Source organism: Ornithorhynchus anatinus, chromosome 19 (assembly GCF_004115215.2).
Source record: "Ornithorhynchus anatinus isolate Pmale09 chromosome 19, mOrnAna1.pri.v4, whole genome shotgun sequence".
NCBI lineage: Eukaryota > Metazoa > Chordata > Mammalia > Monotremata > Ornithorhynchidae > Ornithorhynchus > Ornithorhynchus anatinus.
In genome coordinates this window covers 8,563,993-8,579,188 of record NC_041746.1, presented here as the reverse complement: position 1 = coordinate 8,579,188, position 15,196 = coordinate 8,563,993, and the positions used below count along the sequence as shown (strand labels likewise).

General features: G+C 44.8%; 1 long non-coding RNA gene across 1 annotated transcript in view; it reads right to left on the bottom strand.

Moving 5' to 3' along the window:
• The window catches only part of LOC114805668, a 51,290-nt gene extending 36,421 nt beyond the window's left edge, over positions 1–14,869 (bottom strand). Inside the window, exons 1-7 of the long non-coding RNA XR_003753672.2 lie at positions 14,640–14,869; positions 13,236–13,402; positions 9,305–9,619; positions 7,898–8,008; positions 7,072–7,146; positions 6,089–6,225; positions 5,611–5,745 (exon numbers count right to left, since the gene is read on the bottom strand). This is a non-coding gene — a long non-coding RNA (uncharacterized LOC114805668). The remainder of the gene's footprint in view (positions 1–5,610; positions 5,746–6,088; positions 6,226–7,071; positions 7,147–7,897; positions 8,009–9,304; positions 9,620–13,235; positions 13,403–14,639) is intronic.
• Positions 14,870–15,196: the final 327 nt, after the last annotated feature.

The window sequence follows — 15,196 nt, the reverse complement described above, 5'->3', positions numbered from 1 at the left end:
GCCTCAGTTTACTTATTGTTGAAATAGAGATTAAATGCCCGTTCTCCTTCCCCGTGAGATGGTGAGCCCTACCCCCAAAACAGACCTGCCAGGACCAGGATGCACAGGCGGAGGGGTGGGTGGGAAGGAAGGAGGAGGGAGGTGTTTTCCAAAGTATCATGAGAAACAGCATGGCCTAGTGGATAGAGAATGGGCCTAAGCGTCAGAAGGTCATGAGTTCTAATCCCGGCTCCGCCGCTTGTCTGCTGTGTGACCTTGGGCAAGTCACTTAGCTTCTCTGTGCCTCAGTTCCCTCATCTGGAAAATGGGGCTTAAGACTGTGAGTCCTATGTGGGACAGGGACTGTGTCCAACCCAATTTGTTTGTATCTACCCCAGTGCTTGGAACAGGGCCTATAATTATTACTATTATTATTCCCAAACTGAGACAGACCCTGCCCCTGAGCAGAATGTGACTCCAGAAACATAAATCAATTGCAAAATGCAATCCCACCAAGTTAAGTTGAATTTAATGTGGGATATGTGCTGGATAGATTTAGGCCAAGAAAGGGATTTTCTTTTTTTCTTTTTAAATGGAAAATCATCTTCTAAAAACATTCTTGCTCACGCAGACATGGCCAGTATAAAGTGGCAAAATTTCACTTATCCCCTAATGGCAAACTCTGAAGCAGAGTGAGAACATTCTACAGCTAAAGAAATACAGTGAAATTCTCATCAATCAATTTGAAAAATAAATGTAATTTGGTGACTTAAACGAGGTGTTCTTTTTTCAGATAAAAATAAGCATTGACTTAGCAATGTTTGATTAAGAATCACTAGTTAAAGCCTTACACGGTGCATGTGGTAATATGAAAGTAAAAATAACTCCCAACCTCTATTACTGGCATCTTTCAAAGCCTATAATTCCCAGTATTCCCACTGTTAATGTTTGAATACGTGTGTATAAATTGGTTTATGGCTTTCAGCCGGACTTTTCTGTTCTTACTCGGGGAAATCTCCCCTAACTCTAACAGAAAAATGTTACCAGGGTTTAAGGGCTTGAGCATGGAGTCCGGAGCAGAAGTGGGCAGGTCGACCTCTCCGGAGAGAAAGGAATTCCCCCTATAAAGGACTGAATTATTTTGTGTCTAACTCTCCCACTAGACTGGAAACTGCTTAAGGGCAGGGAACTTGTCTTTGGGAGAAGCAGCACGGCCTATAGGAAAGACCAGAGGACTAGGAGTCTAGAGACCTGGATTCGAATCCCAACTCTAACACCTGCATGCTGTGTGAACCGGGGCAAGTCCCTTAACTTCTCCGTGCCTGTCTCCTCAGGTGTAGATGGGGAATAAATACCTGTTCTCCTTCCCCTTTGAGACGGTGAGCCCCATGTGGGACGAGGACGGCTTCTGATCTGATTGAATTGCATTTGCCCCAGTGCTTGGCACATAGTAAATGCTAAAGAAATACCACAGATACTATTTTTACCATTATCCCGACTTTACCGTACTATCCCAAACACTTATAACAGCGGTCTGCACTCAGTCGGGCCTCAGAGAATCGATTGCCGGACGCACACCGCTCCCAGGTAAATCCTATTTTTCCATCTGCAATTCAGGAAGGAAGGGAGACCGGGATTACGATAGTAAGGATAAGAAGGAGGAGGTGATGCTTATCCTTCAGATGTGTGAATTACACCGACAGGTAGATGCCTCCTGGGATCCTGTCACCCATAAAGGTGGTGCGGCTGGAAGGGGCTTGAGGAGAGGAATTGACATGTTGTGATTCTCCAAGTTCAGCAGGGAGACTTCTCAGCTCCTCTAAAAAGACTGTCTCTCCTTTCTGCCATTGCAAGACCTGCTAACTGCCTTGTTTTGCCTCCCCGAACAGTTTCCATATTTTACTTTGCTGTCAGTGTCACAACGGCCCGCTCCTCAAAAACCTCCATTTCACTCCTTAATGCGGATCTCCTTCCTGTGTCTCCCTCGTGTCTCTCTCGCCACAAACGCTTTGCTCGCATCTTCCTTTAGGCCTGGACCTCCCTCCCGCTTCATATCTGACAGACTACTAACTCTCCCCAGCCTCAGAGCCCTACTAAAATCAACTCCTCCAGGAAGCCTTTCATGACTAACCTCTCATCTCCCAACCCTATTCACCCCCTCTTCCGAGTCGCCTCTGACCTTGTGTCTGCACTTTAATACTCACCCCAGTCCCAACCTCACAGCGCTTATGTGCATACTCTTGTACCCTGCTGCGTCTCCTTCTTGCCCTATCTGTAATTGATTTTAATATATGTCTCCCCCACTAGCCGGTTTGGGGCAGGGAATGTGTCTACCGTCTCTGTTGTCTTATACTGTTCTTGCCCAAGTGCTTCGCCTAGGGCTGTTCGCACAGTAAGTACTCAATTAATATGATGGATTGCCTGCCTAAAGGGAGAAAACTGGATGGGGGAACAGATAGATCATTCTCCCCACCAGACCCGGGAGGGAACTTTGAAAGCAGAGGATAGAATGGTGTTTAAGGATTTTAATAAATCTGGATGTCCTGGAGACGTGGCTATACTCTGCATTAGTAGTTTTAAAAGTGAATTGAGATTTGTAAGATGAAGTTGACTAAATTGACCACTTTAGATACCTTTCTTTCTTTGTCTTTCTCATTCCACTTGCTTCTTCAGAAACGTTCAAATCCAACATTGCGCCTCATTTCTTGCTGACTTGTAAACAAAAGTGTCTCCTTAATAATGTCCACATGGTCATTAGACTCTTTCAGAAGTGCTTGGAACCGTCAACCAAGTGTGTGTCCAGTGGGGTTATTTAGCCAAGGCTACACTCCAAAATTGCATTGGAAATTATAATCAATAAATTGTAAGAATCTTGAAGGTAATACCCCACTAAACCAGTTCGGGCAATTTCTGTGAAATCTGAGCCATTTTGTGTGGTCATTTTGACACACTGTGATCTTTTTCTTTCCTTGAAAAACTGCAACTGGCACTAACAGCTGTTCATATGTTTAACATTGATATTTTTGTATGTTTTTGAAACCGGTATTCCAACCCTTAAGAACAATGCATAGCTCCTAGATTAAGGCAGTCCTTAATGAGGGAATGCCATGCTAGACATGAAAAAAACTTATTTGGTTTTCCTGCCTTTAGCTTATTTTGGTACAAATGTGTGAGCCGATCCTGGTTTTACTTAAGAAATAATGTAAACACTCATCCAAACTGTGTTTAACTCGTTCAGTGCTGGTACTGTTCCTTAGGTGACTTCAAAATAGAAAGCTGATCAATTATATTACTATTTTAGTTAATATTCACATTGGTTCTCTCTAATCAACTCCTTTGCACAGGTTTTTCGTCCTGATGTCCTAGGCCCGAAACTCCTCTATGATCCTTGAGAGAAGTCACCATAATTTTCAACATTCAGTGTTCTTGCATACTTAAGATGCCACTAATCATGAATGCTAATAGTCCTAGATCGAGCACTAAAAATGTCAGGAAGACCAACTATGTACAAAACTCTCTGTGATTTTGATGACTTCTTTGCCAAACGCACCTACATCTTCAGAGTATAGTTAATCTGATATAACATGCACCCACGTCTAGCTTTGAATCTTTCTCACTAAGGGCAATTTTGAATGCTTGGGTATTATATGAAACCCCTTCTATATCCTTCATCTTTATGGATTATAGGATTTTTTTCCTTCCAATGCTAAACTGAAATTCAGTTTAAAGGTGGAGGGGAAGGTATTTTGTTTGGATGAAGCTTAGGGTGCTCTGGGAATTTTGGTTCAGAGTCTTGACATTGGATTTAGTTTCTCTAAAGTGAGGTTTTTTAGGGAATTCTTCCCTTGAAATGTGTTTGTTCTGTGCCTTCTACTCCAGAGTAACTCGGTCTGGGTGGGGGGGGGGGGGGGCCTCTGATTCCCATCTGGAGAAGTGGGATTTCAGTTACAGCAATTAGTGGAGTAACTTGGATTTGTTTTGTAGTAATGGTATTGATTGGGCACTTTGGCGAAACCCGTTGAACTAAGCACTTGCGATGAATAAGAGACTATGAGCTCCATGCGGGACAAGGACTTATCCAACCTGATTATCTTGTATCTGCCTCAGTGTTTAGAACAGTGCCTGGCACATAGAAGGCACTCAACAAATACTGAAGGTATCATAATTATTATGATCAACAGACACCTAAGATACATTCCATCCCCACAAGGAGCTTGCACTCTTAAGGGAAATATTCACAAACAAGGGAATGAGAGTAAAATTGACTGCTCGTTCAAATAAACATTTGAACACAAGATCGGAGGATGAGCTTTAATCGCTCAATCGATCCATAAGTACAAGAGGCAGCTGAAGAGTTGATAAGATTCAGGGTGTGTAGGCAAGAAGAGTTTAGCACGTAATGAGTCAAAGTCAGAAGTGAAGCTCTCTCCATATGTTCTTGTTAAATGGTGAAGTGTCTGACTCACCTTTGCAACATTTGTTGACAAAGAGAAATAATTGCCTTAATATTTTGCTCAACAAGTTTCAAACTGCAGCCGGAGATTCACATCTTGCTCTGATGAATTTTACAAGCCGTGATCTGCCGCGCAAAATTGCCGAAGAAAAGGGCTCCAGTCCCAATTACAGGTATATGTCAACACTTTGGGGCCCTTAGTGAGAATAATGTACATCTAATTGGACCAATTCTGCCTTTAGATCTTGTGTCTGTGTATCAAAGGGGAAAAAACTTGGCCCAACGTAATCCCTCCATTTCACACCAGTTCACTAGGGAAGATTGTCTTCTCTCTGCCAGGGCCAAAATTCTTATTTGCTGTTCATTGTTCTCGGGGAAATTTGCCCAGGTTGGGCCGGGAGAAACACAAACAATGGAGCCCACAAAAATGGACTAATATAACCCCAACTTCCCGGCATCTGAAGCATGATGTGTTAGCTTAGAGGAGTCGCTGAATATTAAACACAGGTTTCTGATTATAGTGGTCAGGCTTGGCTTTTGAACTTTATTTTTTCATAAAGGGAACTAAATTGTTGTGGACTAGAATTTTTTCTTTTGGGAGATTTGAAGTCTGCTGTCCTGCAATTTAGTTCAGAAATCTGAAAAACATTTGGAAAAATTGGGGTGAAAAGTTCTTAAACTTCATGTTACACTACCCTACTAACTACTGGGGTCTTGTGCTCATTTCTGAGAAAACTGTGTTTATTCTGGTGGTTTTTAGTAATCTTTTAGGTCTTTCTCACTAGGCTGTAAGCTCTTTGAGAGCAGTGCTCATGTCTAACGTGCTTAGTACAGTGCTCTGCACAGAGCGAGTGCCCGATAAATACCATTGATTAAAATTAGGAAGTGACACCATATTTAAGCAATGAGGGGATCAGAGACACCACAGGTGGCGATCGTAAGGGATAATGAAGGCTCCAGAAGGGTGTATCTGGCGTGCACTCCAACCGCCCTCTGACAGACCCCTTGGCCTCTCAGTGACCAGGGGAGGGACTGAGAAACGGAGCCCTGATCGATGAAGACTTGGACGGCCTCTTCCACCCCTGAAGGAGGGAGACGGGCTCAGTCCAAGCCAAGGGAGAGACCAGGTTTCTTCATTTCCTCCCTCCCAACGAGCCATCAAAGCCACATACACTCACCCACTCAGACGCACAGAGAGTTCTCAGGAAAAAGGAAGTAGTAGAGAGCGGGAGCAGTTGCTGCCGTGTGACTGACTGCCTGCAATTCCCAGCATGGAGTCTGCCAAGGCCAGTGAAGACAGGAAATCAGGCAGTCTGTGGTGATGGAATCCACAGCAGAGCAACAGAATCGATCAGTCGTAGTTATTGAGCGCTTACCCTGTGCAGAGCACCGTATTAAGCACTTGGGAGAGTAAAATATATGTTCCCCACCCACAACGAGCTTACGGTCTAGAAAGGGGAAAAGCTAATCATCAGTGCAGTTCAGTGACCTTTTTTTATGACATTTGTGCTGATCACGTGCCAGGCTCTGTATTAAGCGCTGGAGTAGATACAAGTTGATCATGTTGGACGTAGTCCCTGTCCCAGTGGGGCTCACGGTCTTAATCTGCATTTTATAGATGAGGCAACCGAGGCACAGAGAAGCGACGTGACTCACCCAAAGCCACACAGCAGACAGGTGGTGGAGCCGAATTAGAAACCCGATCCTTCCGACTGCAGGGCCTGTGCTCTAACCACTAGACCACGCTGCTTTTCCTCTTCCCTCAGCATTTGTATACTGCAGTTCTGGAGCTCCTGAAGATAATAATAATAATAATGTTGGTATTTGTTAAGCGCTTACTATGTGCCGAGCACTGTTCTAAGCGCTGGGGTAGACACAGGGGAATCGGGTCGTCCCACGTGGGGCTCACAGTTAATCCCCATTTTACAGATGAGGTAACTGAGGCAAAGAGAAGTTAAGTGACTTGCCCACGGTCACACAGCTGACGAGTGGCAGAGCTGGAATTCGAACTCATGACCTCTGACTCCCAAGCCCGGGCTCTTGCCACTGAGCCACGCTGCTTCGGAGACTCCCCTATTATGTCTGACTAGACTCACATTTGCACAGAGGAAGCAGCTGGCTAATCAGGGAGCCCTCGGTCCTCCTGGAAATGGGCCGACGGCCACGGAAATGGCCAACATCTGGTTACGAGGCCGGCAGTGCTTCTCAGGGTGGAAAAGTGACCATTGAAAAGTAGCTTTCAAGCAGGGGCCAGTGTTCTGAAGAGCTGTTCTTAGAACTACAGAGTTCTTTTAACAGGTGTGCTTATAACTGGGAGTGTCTGTGGATCTCTTTAAAATTTATTACTCTCAGATTCAATGCTTTACATTTCTCGAGCTTAAATACCAAACCCAAGTAACTAGCTGAGTTCAAGGAGTGGCTCAATCCCCTTAAAGTCCGATTGCTTTTCGCCGCTTACTTTTGCAGTTTAGCTATGCTTCTTACTGCTAATGCAAGTGTCCTAAATCAAACGTGGTGTAGCTATACATTCACCAACGCGAACAGAACAAGGAGATATGAATATTTGCCGTGACGAGTGACTTTGGGGATGGAAATCATGCTTTTCCAAAATCACCTCCTATTTGAATACAAGTGCTCACCTTTCACTTAGATTCATCAGTGCTCAGCCACCATTTGCCAAGGGTCCTAAGTCTCTGAGTTTATTTTGTGGTTTTCTAGGGAGGAAAAAATTTCAGGTATTTTTCAGTTAACTGCAGGTAAAAAAAAAAAAGGTTACTGCGTGTGTCTCTGGGTTAATTAGAGCCAAAGGTAATTGGAATATCCAGCTGGGGCATTAAAATATCCCTTCAAACTGGAGTTATGCCTAGGCTCGAGTCAAATTTCAGCCACTCGCTGGCTATATTCTATAGAGCTATGTGATGATTATGTAGATGCATACTCAAAAATGAAGGCTGACCGAATTGGAAGTATTCCCTTCTATGTGGAATAAACTAGGACGACAATTACCCGAGGCAGGAGTCCAGTGTTATTTGCCATGACCGTTTTGGACTATGTTTCCTTAGCACTCCCATGTGTCTACGGGGGAGATTCAAATGTGTAAAGTGAGCGAGATAGACCGAACGGTTTAACGGAGACAGTTCCAATTTTGGAGCATCAGAACATTTTTTAAAAGCTGCTTGGGACAGCCTACATGAATGAAAACTGGATAAATCATGTATTATAAATGATTTACATTAACGTCTGTCCCTCTCCGTAGACTATAAGCTCATTATGGGCAGGAAAAATATCTAACAACTCTGTTGTACTGAACTCTCCCAAGCATTTCCGTACAGTGCTCTGTACGCGGTAAGCACTCAACAAATGCCATTAACGATGATAGAACAGAGATGCAAGGACTATTAGCTAGCTTGCGTAGCGTAGATCTGGGCTGTAGAGCTGTGTGTGTGTGTTTGTTGGCAACATTACCTGTGGTGTTTGCTAGATCACAGAAGTCTCAAAAGAACCCATGATACTCTTCTTCTTTGGGATATATTGATGGTCTCTGTGATCTGTCAGAAGGAAAGAGAACCTCTGACCCTAAGGGAAAAGAATTAAAGGAAAGCAATTGGAAACGCACAGTTGAAAACCTAGCAACGGTAAGTCATGAGAGCAGTGACTACTGTTTACACCATATGCCCTTCACCTGCAGGTGATATATTTTCACAACCGAGTCGACGGTCAAAGAATGGGCAGCTGCAGGCTAAGGTATCCTTTGGCACACAGGTCTTCAAAGGTTAAAGGATCCCTCGATTTAAGATGTACTTTCTAAAATCAGAAATCATCTGGCCCATTTCAAGAAGCTATTCGGGTGTTTTAAGAAAATTTCACAGCCCAAAAAGTGAATGTCAACAACATTTTCTTTGCAGCCTGCTTTTGGCCTCTCCAAGTCCCTCCTTCCAGAACCTCTTACATTTTCTGCCCCATGAATTCTTAATGAGTTCCAGTTGAAAGTGCTACAGTTCCACGTTCAGGCCATAAAAACCTGAAAGGTATGTTTTCCCCAAACTTTCAATGCTTCTAGCTGATACAGACTCGTCTTTTTCGCCCCCCTTTGTAAATTTTGGCAAATAGGCGAGCAGTCGGGCTGACCCGTTATGTTTTTAAATCTTTTAATCCCCTTATGGTAACATTTGAGGCTGATCTTTGAAGACTTTGTACTGCCCAGAACACCTGCAGCTTAGTGCTCTGTGCTAACAAACACTCAGTGTGAGTCTAATGCAGTCTGGCATGCAAGAACGCTGCCCCAGAATGCTCATGTAGTAATGAGGCTCCCCCTTGCCCTCTGACCTTTTTCCTCCAGGTTTAAACCTGCTCTTTCAAATGGCATCCCTGCCCTATGACCCTCCCTGAATGGCTCCGTGAATCATGGAAGCGCCCATAAAAATGACAAGTTGAAAATGTGAAACAATATATTTTGCTCAGAGTTTCCTGGCCCAACTTTTCTTCCCCCATATTGCTGAGCGTGAAGAGTTGATTCTTTGGTTCTAAATCCCCTACTGAAACTAAGTACCAAAACTAGTCAGGTAACTTTTTAAAAACCAGCTTCCCGGGGCATAAAATGCATTGAATAAGCATTTTTTGTAGTCCAGTGACATCAGATGTCTTTCAACTCGAGTAAATATCTGTTTACAAGTCTTGATTATGAATTTGGATGCCTCATGTGAGTGACAGGATAATTTTGAGCCCAAGAGCTGTGAGCTCAGTAATTCTCTGCTTTACCAAATAGGATTGAACTCTTCATCCTCCTCTACCCAAGGCGGAAAAGCATTCAACTCTTTCCTTGGTACATAAAACAGCAGTTTGAGAGAGAGGTAAATTGGAAGATGGGGCTACCCTCAGTGAAGCTCGAATTGGTGTACCATCAGGCTCGGAAGATGGCCAGAACTATGGCCCGTCAAATACCGAAGAGTAGGAAGTTCCAAGCCGCTTTCCGCTTCGTGCGGAGAGGAATGAGTGACCAATGAAGGTTTCGAGGAGTAGAGACACACGTGCGGAATGACCCTTTAGAGAAATGATCTCGACTGTAGACCGAAGTACAAGCCCTGCAGGCGGGGAGATGGGTGAAGAAGCTGATACATAGTCTAGTCGGGATCCGAAAGGTGCCAGGAGGAGGACTGTGGCTATTTACGTGATGAGGAAGAGGTGGATCTGGAAAATATTGTGGAGATATTACTGGCAGGTTTTAGACACAGACTCAATGTGAGAATTTATACACCACCTTAAACACTCTGATACTCCCCTTTAGACTGTAAGCTCACTGTGGGCAGGGAATGTTTCTATTGTTTTGTTATAGCGTACTCTCCCAAAAGCTTAGTACTGTGCTTTGCACCCAGTAAGCGCTCAATAAATATGATTGACTGGTTTTGAGAGGTTGGGCTGCAGATGTAAATAGAGATTTCTGTCTATAAATCCCACTGGTTTGAAAACACATTGAAGAAGGACATTTAACTCCATCTAGACCTTTCCTTCTCCTCCCCCTACCTGCTTAGAGCCGGCAGTGGGATGACGGGGAGACCATCCAAGCCCTCAGATCTAACTGGGCTCAGCTCTGAGCCAAGTAGCCTAGCCCGCTGGGTTCAGAGTTCAGATAACCAGCAGACCAGGTGGATCCCAGGTGGGGCTTCTATCTCCTAGGGCCCAATTCATCCCAAATGAGCTATGTCCCTGTCAGAATCACATGCTAAAGCCCTATGTTCATATTTAAAGCATGCACACTGGCTGGGTGGATCTTGTTACTCCATTTGGAATCACTTTTCAGCATGCCATTAATCTGTCCACGGGAAGCTTTAAAAGCCATTTGTGCCTGACAATGTACATATTGGAGGCTAAGAATGAGTAGTTTCATCAACTTCGAAGTGAAGCTCCACTCACGTGATCTGTGGGGCCGAGCTGGAGACACTTTGGAAGGGTACCCCTGACTGTCTACTGTCATAGGAGAGCTGAAAAATGGGGTTGAAATATAATCTTATTTCAAAACCACCCTTTCTTAGCATCCTTGGGGGGAAGGGAACATGACTACCAGCTCTATTGCATTGGACTCTCCCCAGAGTCTGATACACAGTAAGCACTCAATAAATACCGTTGATTGATCGATTGATGGGTCGATCCTAGCTAGGGGATCCACTGCCCCAGTGGGAACACAGAGAGCTGGGATGAGAGCGGGAGAAGGGCCCTGTGCAAGCTATTATCAGAGTAATTCCTCCATACAAATCGTTGGTCCCCAAATCTCCACGACCGGGACTGAGATTCATCCATTATTTATTTTGGGAGACTCCATCATCGTCATCATCATCATAACAGACCCCATCAATTTTGGATGAGAGTGCATTGGCATGCCGTGGAGAGCAGACGGGATAATTTCCCTAAGTATCTACTCCTGTGAGATGCTCGAAAATATAAGCTTTTTTTTCCAGGTCTAGCATTGTAATCGTGCTAAGTATCGGTCTAGGGAGGCCAGTGGGTCAGAATCACTTCTCCCCCATTAGACTTTTCAGCTCTTTGAGGGCAGGGATTGTGTTTACCAACTCTTTCGTACAGTGCCCTCCCACAGTAGGGGTTAGACCGTAAGCTCGCTGTGGGCAGGGAATGTGTCTACCGACTCCGTTATAATGTACTGTCCCGCTTAGTATGGCGCTCTGCAGACAGTAAATGCTGAGTAAATACAATTGATTGATGAAGAATGAATGAACAGGGCTCTATCTAACATTCCCCACTGTTTCTGTTCCAGTGAGGCCCATGGGAGAGGAGAAGCAGAAGGGCTCGATGTGGGCCTCATACTGGAGCCAAAGCCTAAGCTAGGATCCAGTCACTGCTCCCGTGAACTGGTGCAAGTAAAGGCCCAGACCTCTGCCACTCTATGTGCCGGTGGTTAGGAGACATAGATTTAACTTTAGGGATGTCGTCTCCCTACGTTTTCCAGGGAAACAGTGGTAAATGGTTAAAAGGGCCCTGCCTAAGGGAGTCCGGGAAATCCACGAACTAAATCCACCCCCAGGCCCAAGCTGATTCTGTCACTTCCAGACTACCAAAAAGGATTCCTCTCCCTTTTCTGATGCCTCATTTTATGTGTAAAGTTGGTGCAGGGGTGGTGGGATGGGAAGAAATGCACGAAACCGATGGCTCGCTCCACCCCGCAAAGGGTGCGGGTGAAGGAACAACCAGTCCCTGAGAGGGAGGGGAGAGGCTTCCTTGGGCCCAGCAGCTCAGGCCCAAACCTTAGAGAAAGTCCCTGGAGCATTCTGGAAGCCAAGGAAGCAGGCCTCTTCCCAGCTGTTTCCCCAATGTGTGCTGCTTCATTCTTGGCTGACTTTCAAGGCTGGAGCAGATGTAAACAGAGGCACCTGGCAGAAGCAGCTTTGGGGTGAAGTGTGGAGTTCATTTCAAGCTGGAAACAGACCCTCCAGCTCACCTCAGAGCCAAGGCAAAAACCACCCCAGAAAGGCCTTTTTTTCATAGCAATTATAGGTGCCTGACTCGTCAGGTCCTTCGAGAGGTGATGACCGTCTGCGGCTCTGGAGGGTGATGCCCTATATCTCACCGTGCGGACCTGGTGAGGGACTGTAGCCCTCCACTGGTCTCTGGTTGAGTCTGTCTCTAGGGAGATGCTTGTTCTGGTAGAAAATGGGAGTTGCTACTCAGGGATTTCAGACATGTATTTTCCCCAAAGTGGCGAGGAATATTAGGGAAAACCAATTTTCAATTTACCAAAAAATGTGGAAAACTGGGATCCTCTCTTCCCTCTGCCTCCAGGTTTGCCATGCCCACCCGTTCCAGGGGAAGCTATTTCCAAGTGACTAACTTCTAGGAGCACAGTCATTCATTCGATCGTATTTATTGAGCACATCCTTCAAGATGTCACGATTTTTATGGACGGATGTCTGCCCGAGCCAGTTTTCTTCATTTTTTGCCCGTGCCGGGAATTATTTCATAGGACCTTCTATTATCTCTACTCTGTTCATGAATCAAACCATTTCTTCCTGTTTCTCAGTGGGGAAAGTTCTACTTCTGTTTGGATTGATAACCATACCGACCGAGGAGTTCCTATTGAGAATCCCATGCTTCATTCCTATCCTTGACGTTTTCTTCATTGCTAAACTGAGCAATCAATCAATGGTATATTTGAGCACTTCTTGCGTGCAGAGCACTCTAGTAAGCCTTTGGGAGAGTATAACAGAGTTGGTAGATATAATCCGAGAAGCAGCATGGCCTAGTGGAAAGAACATGGAGATGGGAGTCAGAGTTCTAATTCCGGCTCTGCCACGTGTCTGCCGTGTGACCTTGGACAAGTCATTCAACTGCTCTGTGCCTCAGTTTCCTCGCATGTAAAATAGAGATTAAATACTACTCCCTTCTACTTAGACTGTGAGCCCCCTGTGGGACAGGGCCCCTGATTAACTTGTATCTACCCCAGCCTTTAGAAGAGTGCTTGACACATAGTAAGTGCTTAACAAGTACCATAACTTACAATCTGGTGAGGAATTTACCTAATGGAGTAATTCTTGTCAGAAACAATACAATCTCCAAAAGAGTCTTTTTGGTCTACTTCACCCAAGCTAAGGGTCAGTTAACTGCAGAAGTCCAGAACCCAGAAGGGAAATGCACACAGACAAAGACAAGTGGGTGGGAGAGACGTTACCGGTCCTAAATTAGGTGGTTCAGAATGATTTATGATATCTGTGGGTAGACCCAGCTTCAAAATGGGGTTTATCTTGGCATAAATCTGGCTAATTTTGTCCCACTGTGACTCTCTCGCATCCAAGCTTACCTTTTATTGACAAAGAGAACCGGCTGCCTAAGAAGCAACGGGGCAAGAAGCAAAGAGAAGCGGGAACACAGAGAGGCAGGGGAAGTCCCAGCCCAGAATTTTTCAGAATATACAAGAATACAACTCTGTTCGGTTAGTGGGTCAGATTTTGAGGCTTTTCGAGGATTCTGAAGAAAAAGAGAAATAACATTTTTAGACATACCAGCGGGGCTCTGTTAACCGTCATTATAGGGTAAAGGGGAAAATGAAACCACAGATAATCTCCACACTTCAGTTTCACCATTAATTTCAGCCTTTTCCACCCACACTGCTAATAAGAGGTAAAATTCCATCCTTCTCCCTGTCCCAGAGGCTCTGGAATAGGTGTTAATGAGCAATTCAGTGACCGAAGACAGGCAGAAAAACTGAACGTGGAGAAGCAGTGAGGCTTAGTGGAAAGAGCAGGGGCCTGGGAGTCAGGTGACCTGGGTTCTGCTCCCAGCTCAACTGCACATCTGCTCTGTGACCTTGGCCAAGTCACTTAACTTCTCTGTGCTTCAATTTCCTCATAACTTCTCTGTGCTTCCATTTCCTCATCAGTAGACGGTGAACTCCATGTAGTATACGGACTGTGTCCGGTCTGTTTATAGTTTATCTATTTTAGTGCTTGGTAGTAATAATGATAATAATAGTATTTATTAAGCACTTACTATGTGTCAGTCACTGGATTAAGCACTGGGATGGATACAAGCAAGTTGGGTTGGACACAGTCCCTGTCCCACGTGGGGTTCTCAGTCTCAATCCCCATTTTTCAGGTAAGGCATATATATATGATGGTATTTCTTAAGCGCTTACTATGTGCAAAGCACTGGGGGGGGATACAGGGTGATCAGGTTGTCCCACATGGGGCTCACACTTTTAATCCCCATTTTACAGATGAGGTAACTGAGGCCCAGAGAAGGAAAGTGACTTGCCCAAGGTCACACAGCAGTCAGGCGGTGGAGCCGGGATTAGAAGCCATACCCTTCTGACTCCCAGGCCTGTGCTCTATACAATAGGCCACACTTCTTCTCAGTACAGTACCTGGCTCTGTAGTAAACACTTAACCAATACCACTATTATTATCATTGTGAATCTTCGTAAACATGAACCTGGACAAATAACCTCAGGATGTTACATTAACTAACCTTTATATATTAAGCTTTTATAGTTATTATATAACCTTTATATTAACCTTTATATTTATTTATTAACTTTTTTATGGAAGAGATTTTCACCTCGCATGTGACCAAGCCGGGTAAAATACATAGGGGGATATCAGGGAAATTTTCATGACGGGGGAAGAACACCAAAAAGATTTAAAAGAGCAAAAAAAGCAAAGAAGCAACAAGGATGAGAGAGGAGAGATGCCCTCTTTTTCCTCACCTATCCTCAGGACTCGTGTTTTGGATGCATAAGAGGCCTTCTCCCAAGGGTCCAGGTGGTGGATGGCCCCGTCTGTTCAATTGGACATATGCGTTATTTTGGTTTTGGAACATGGGCAAAAATGCACTGTAGATCTCCTTCAAGCCAGAAGCTGGGTCAGTGTTTGTGGCCGGTAGAGAGTTTGGCCCATGGAGCAGTGGGTGTCAGGACGGGGAACTGTGCAGGATGGAAGATTAAGTTTCTGTCATCCTGCATATCCGCGCATCATTGGGATAACCACCTTGAAATTCAGTCAAACCACCCATAAAGCAGAACCTCACGGCAAGTCAGACCTTAATGATACCTTATACAATATCTACAGAGCTTGTTCTCCAAGGATCTCAGGGCACTTTCCCCCATTAAATCATTAATCCCTGTAACATCCCTGGAAGGTTGGAGGCAGCTATTATTATCTCTGTTTTACAGGTGAGGAAAGCTGAGGTGTAGAAAGGAGAGGTAATTTGCCCAAGGACATGAAGAAAGCCAGGGATGGATGTGGGAGTTCACCCACCTCTCCT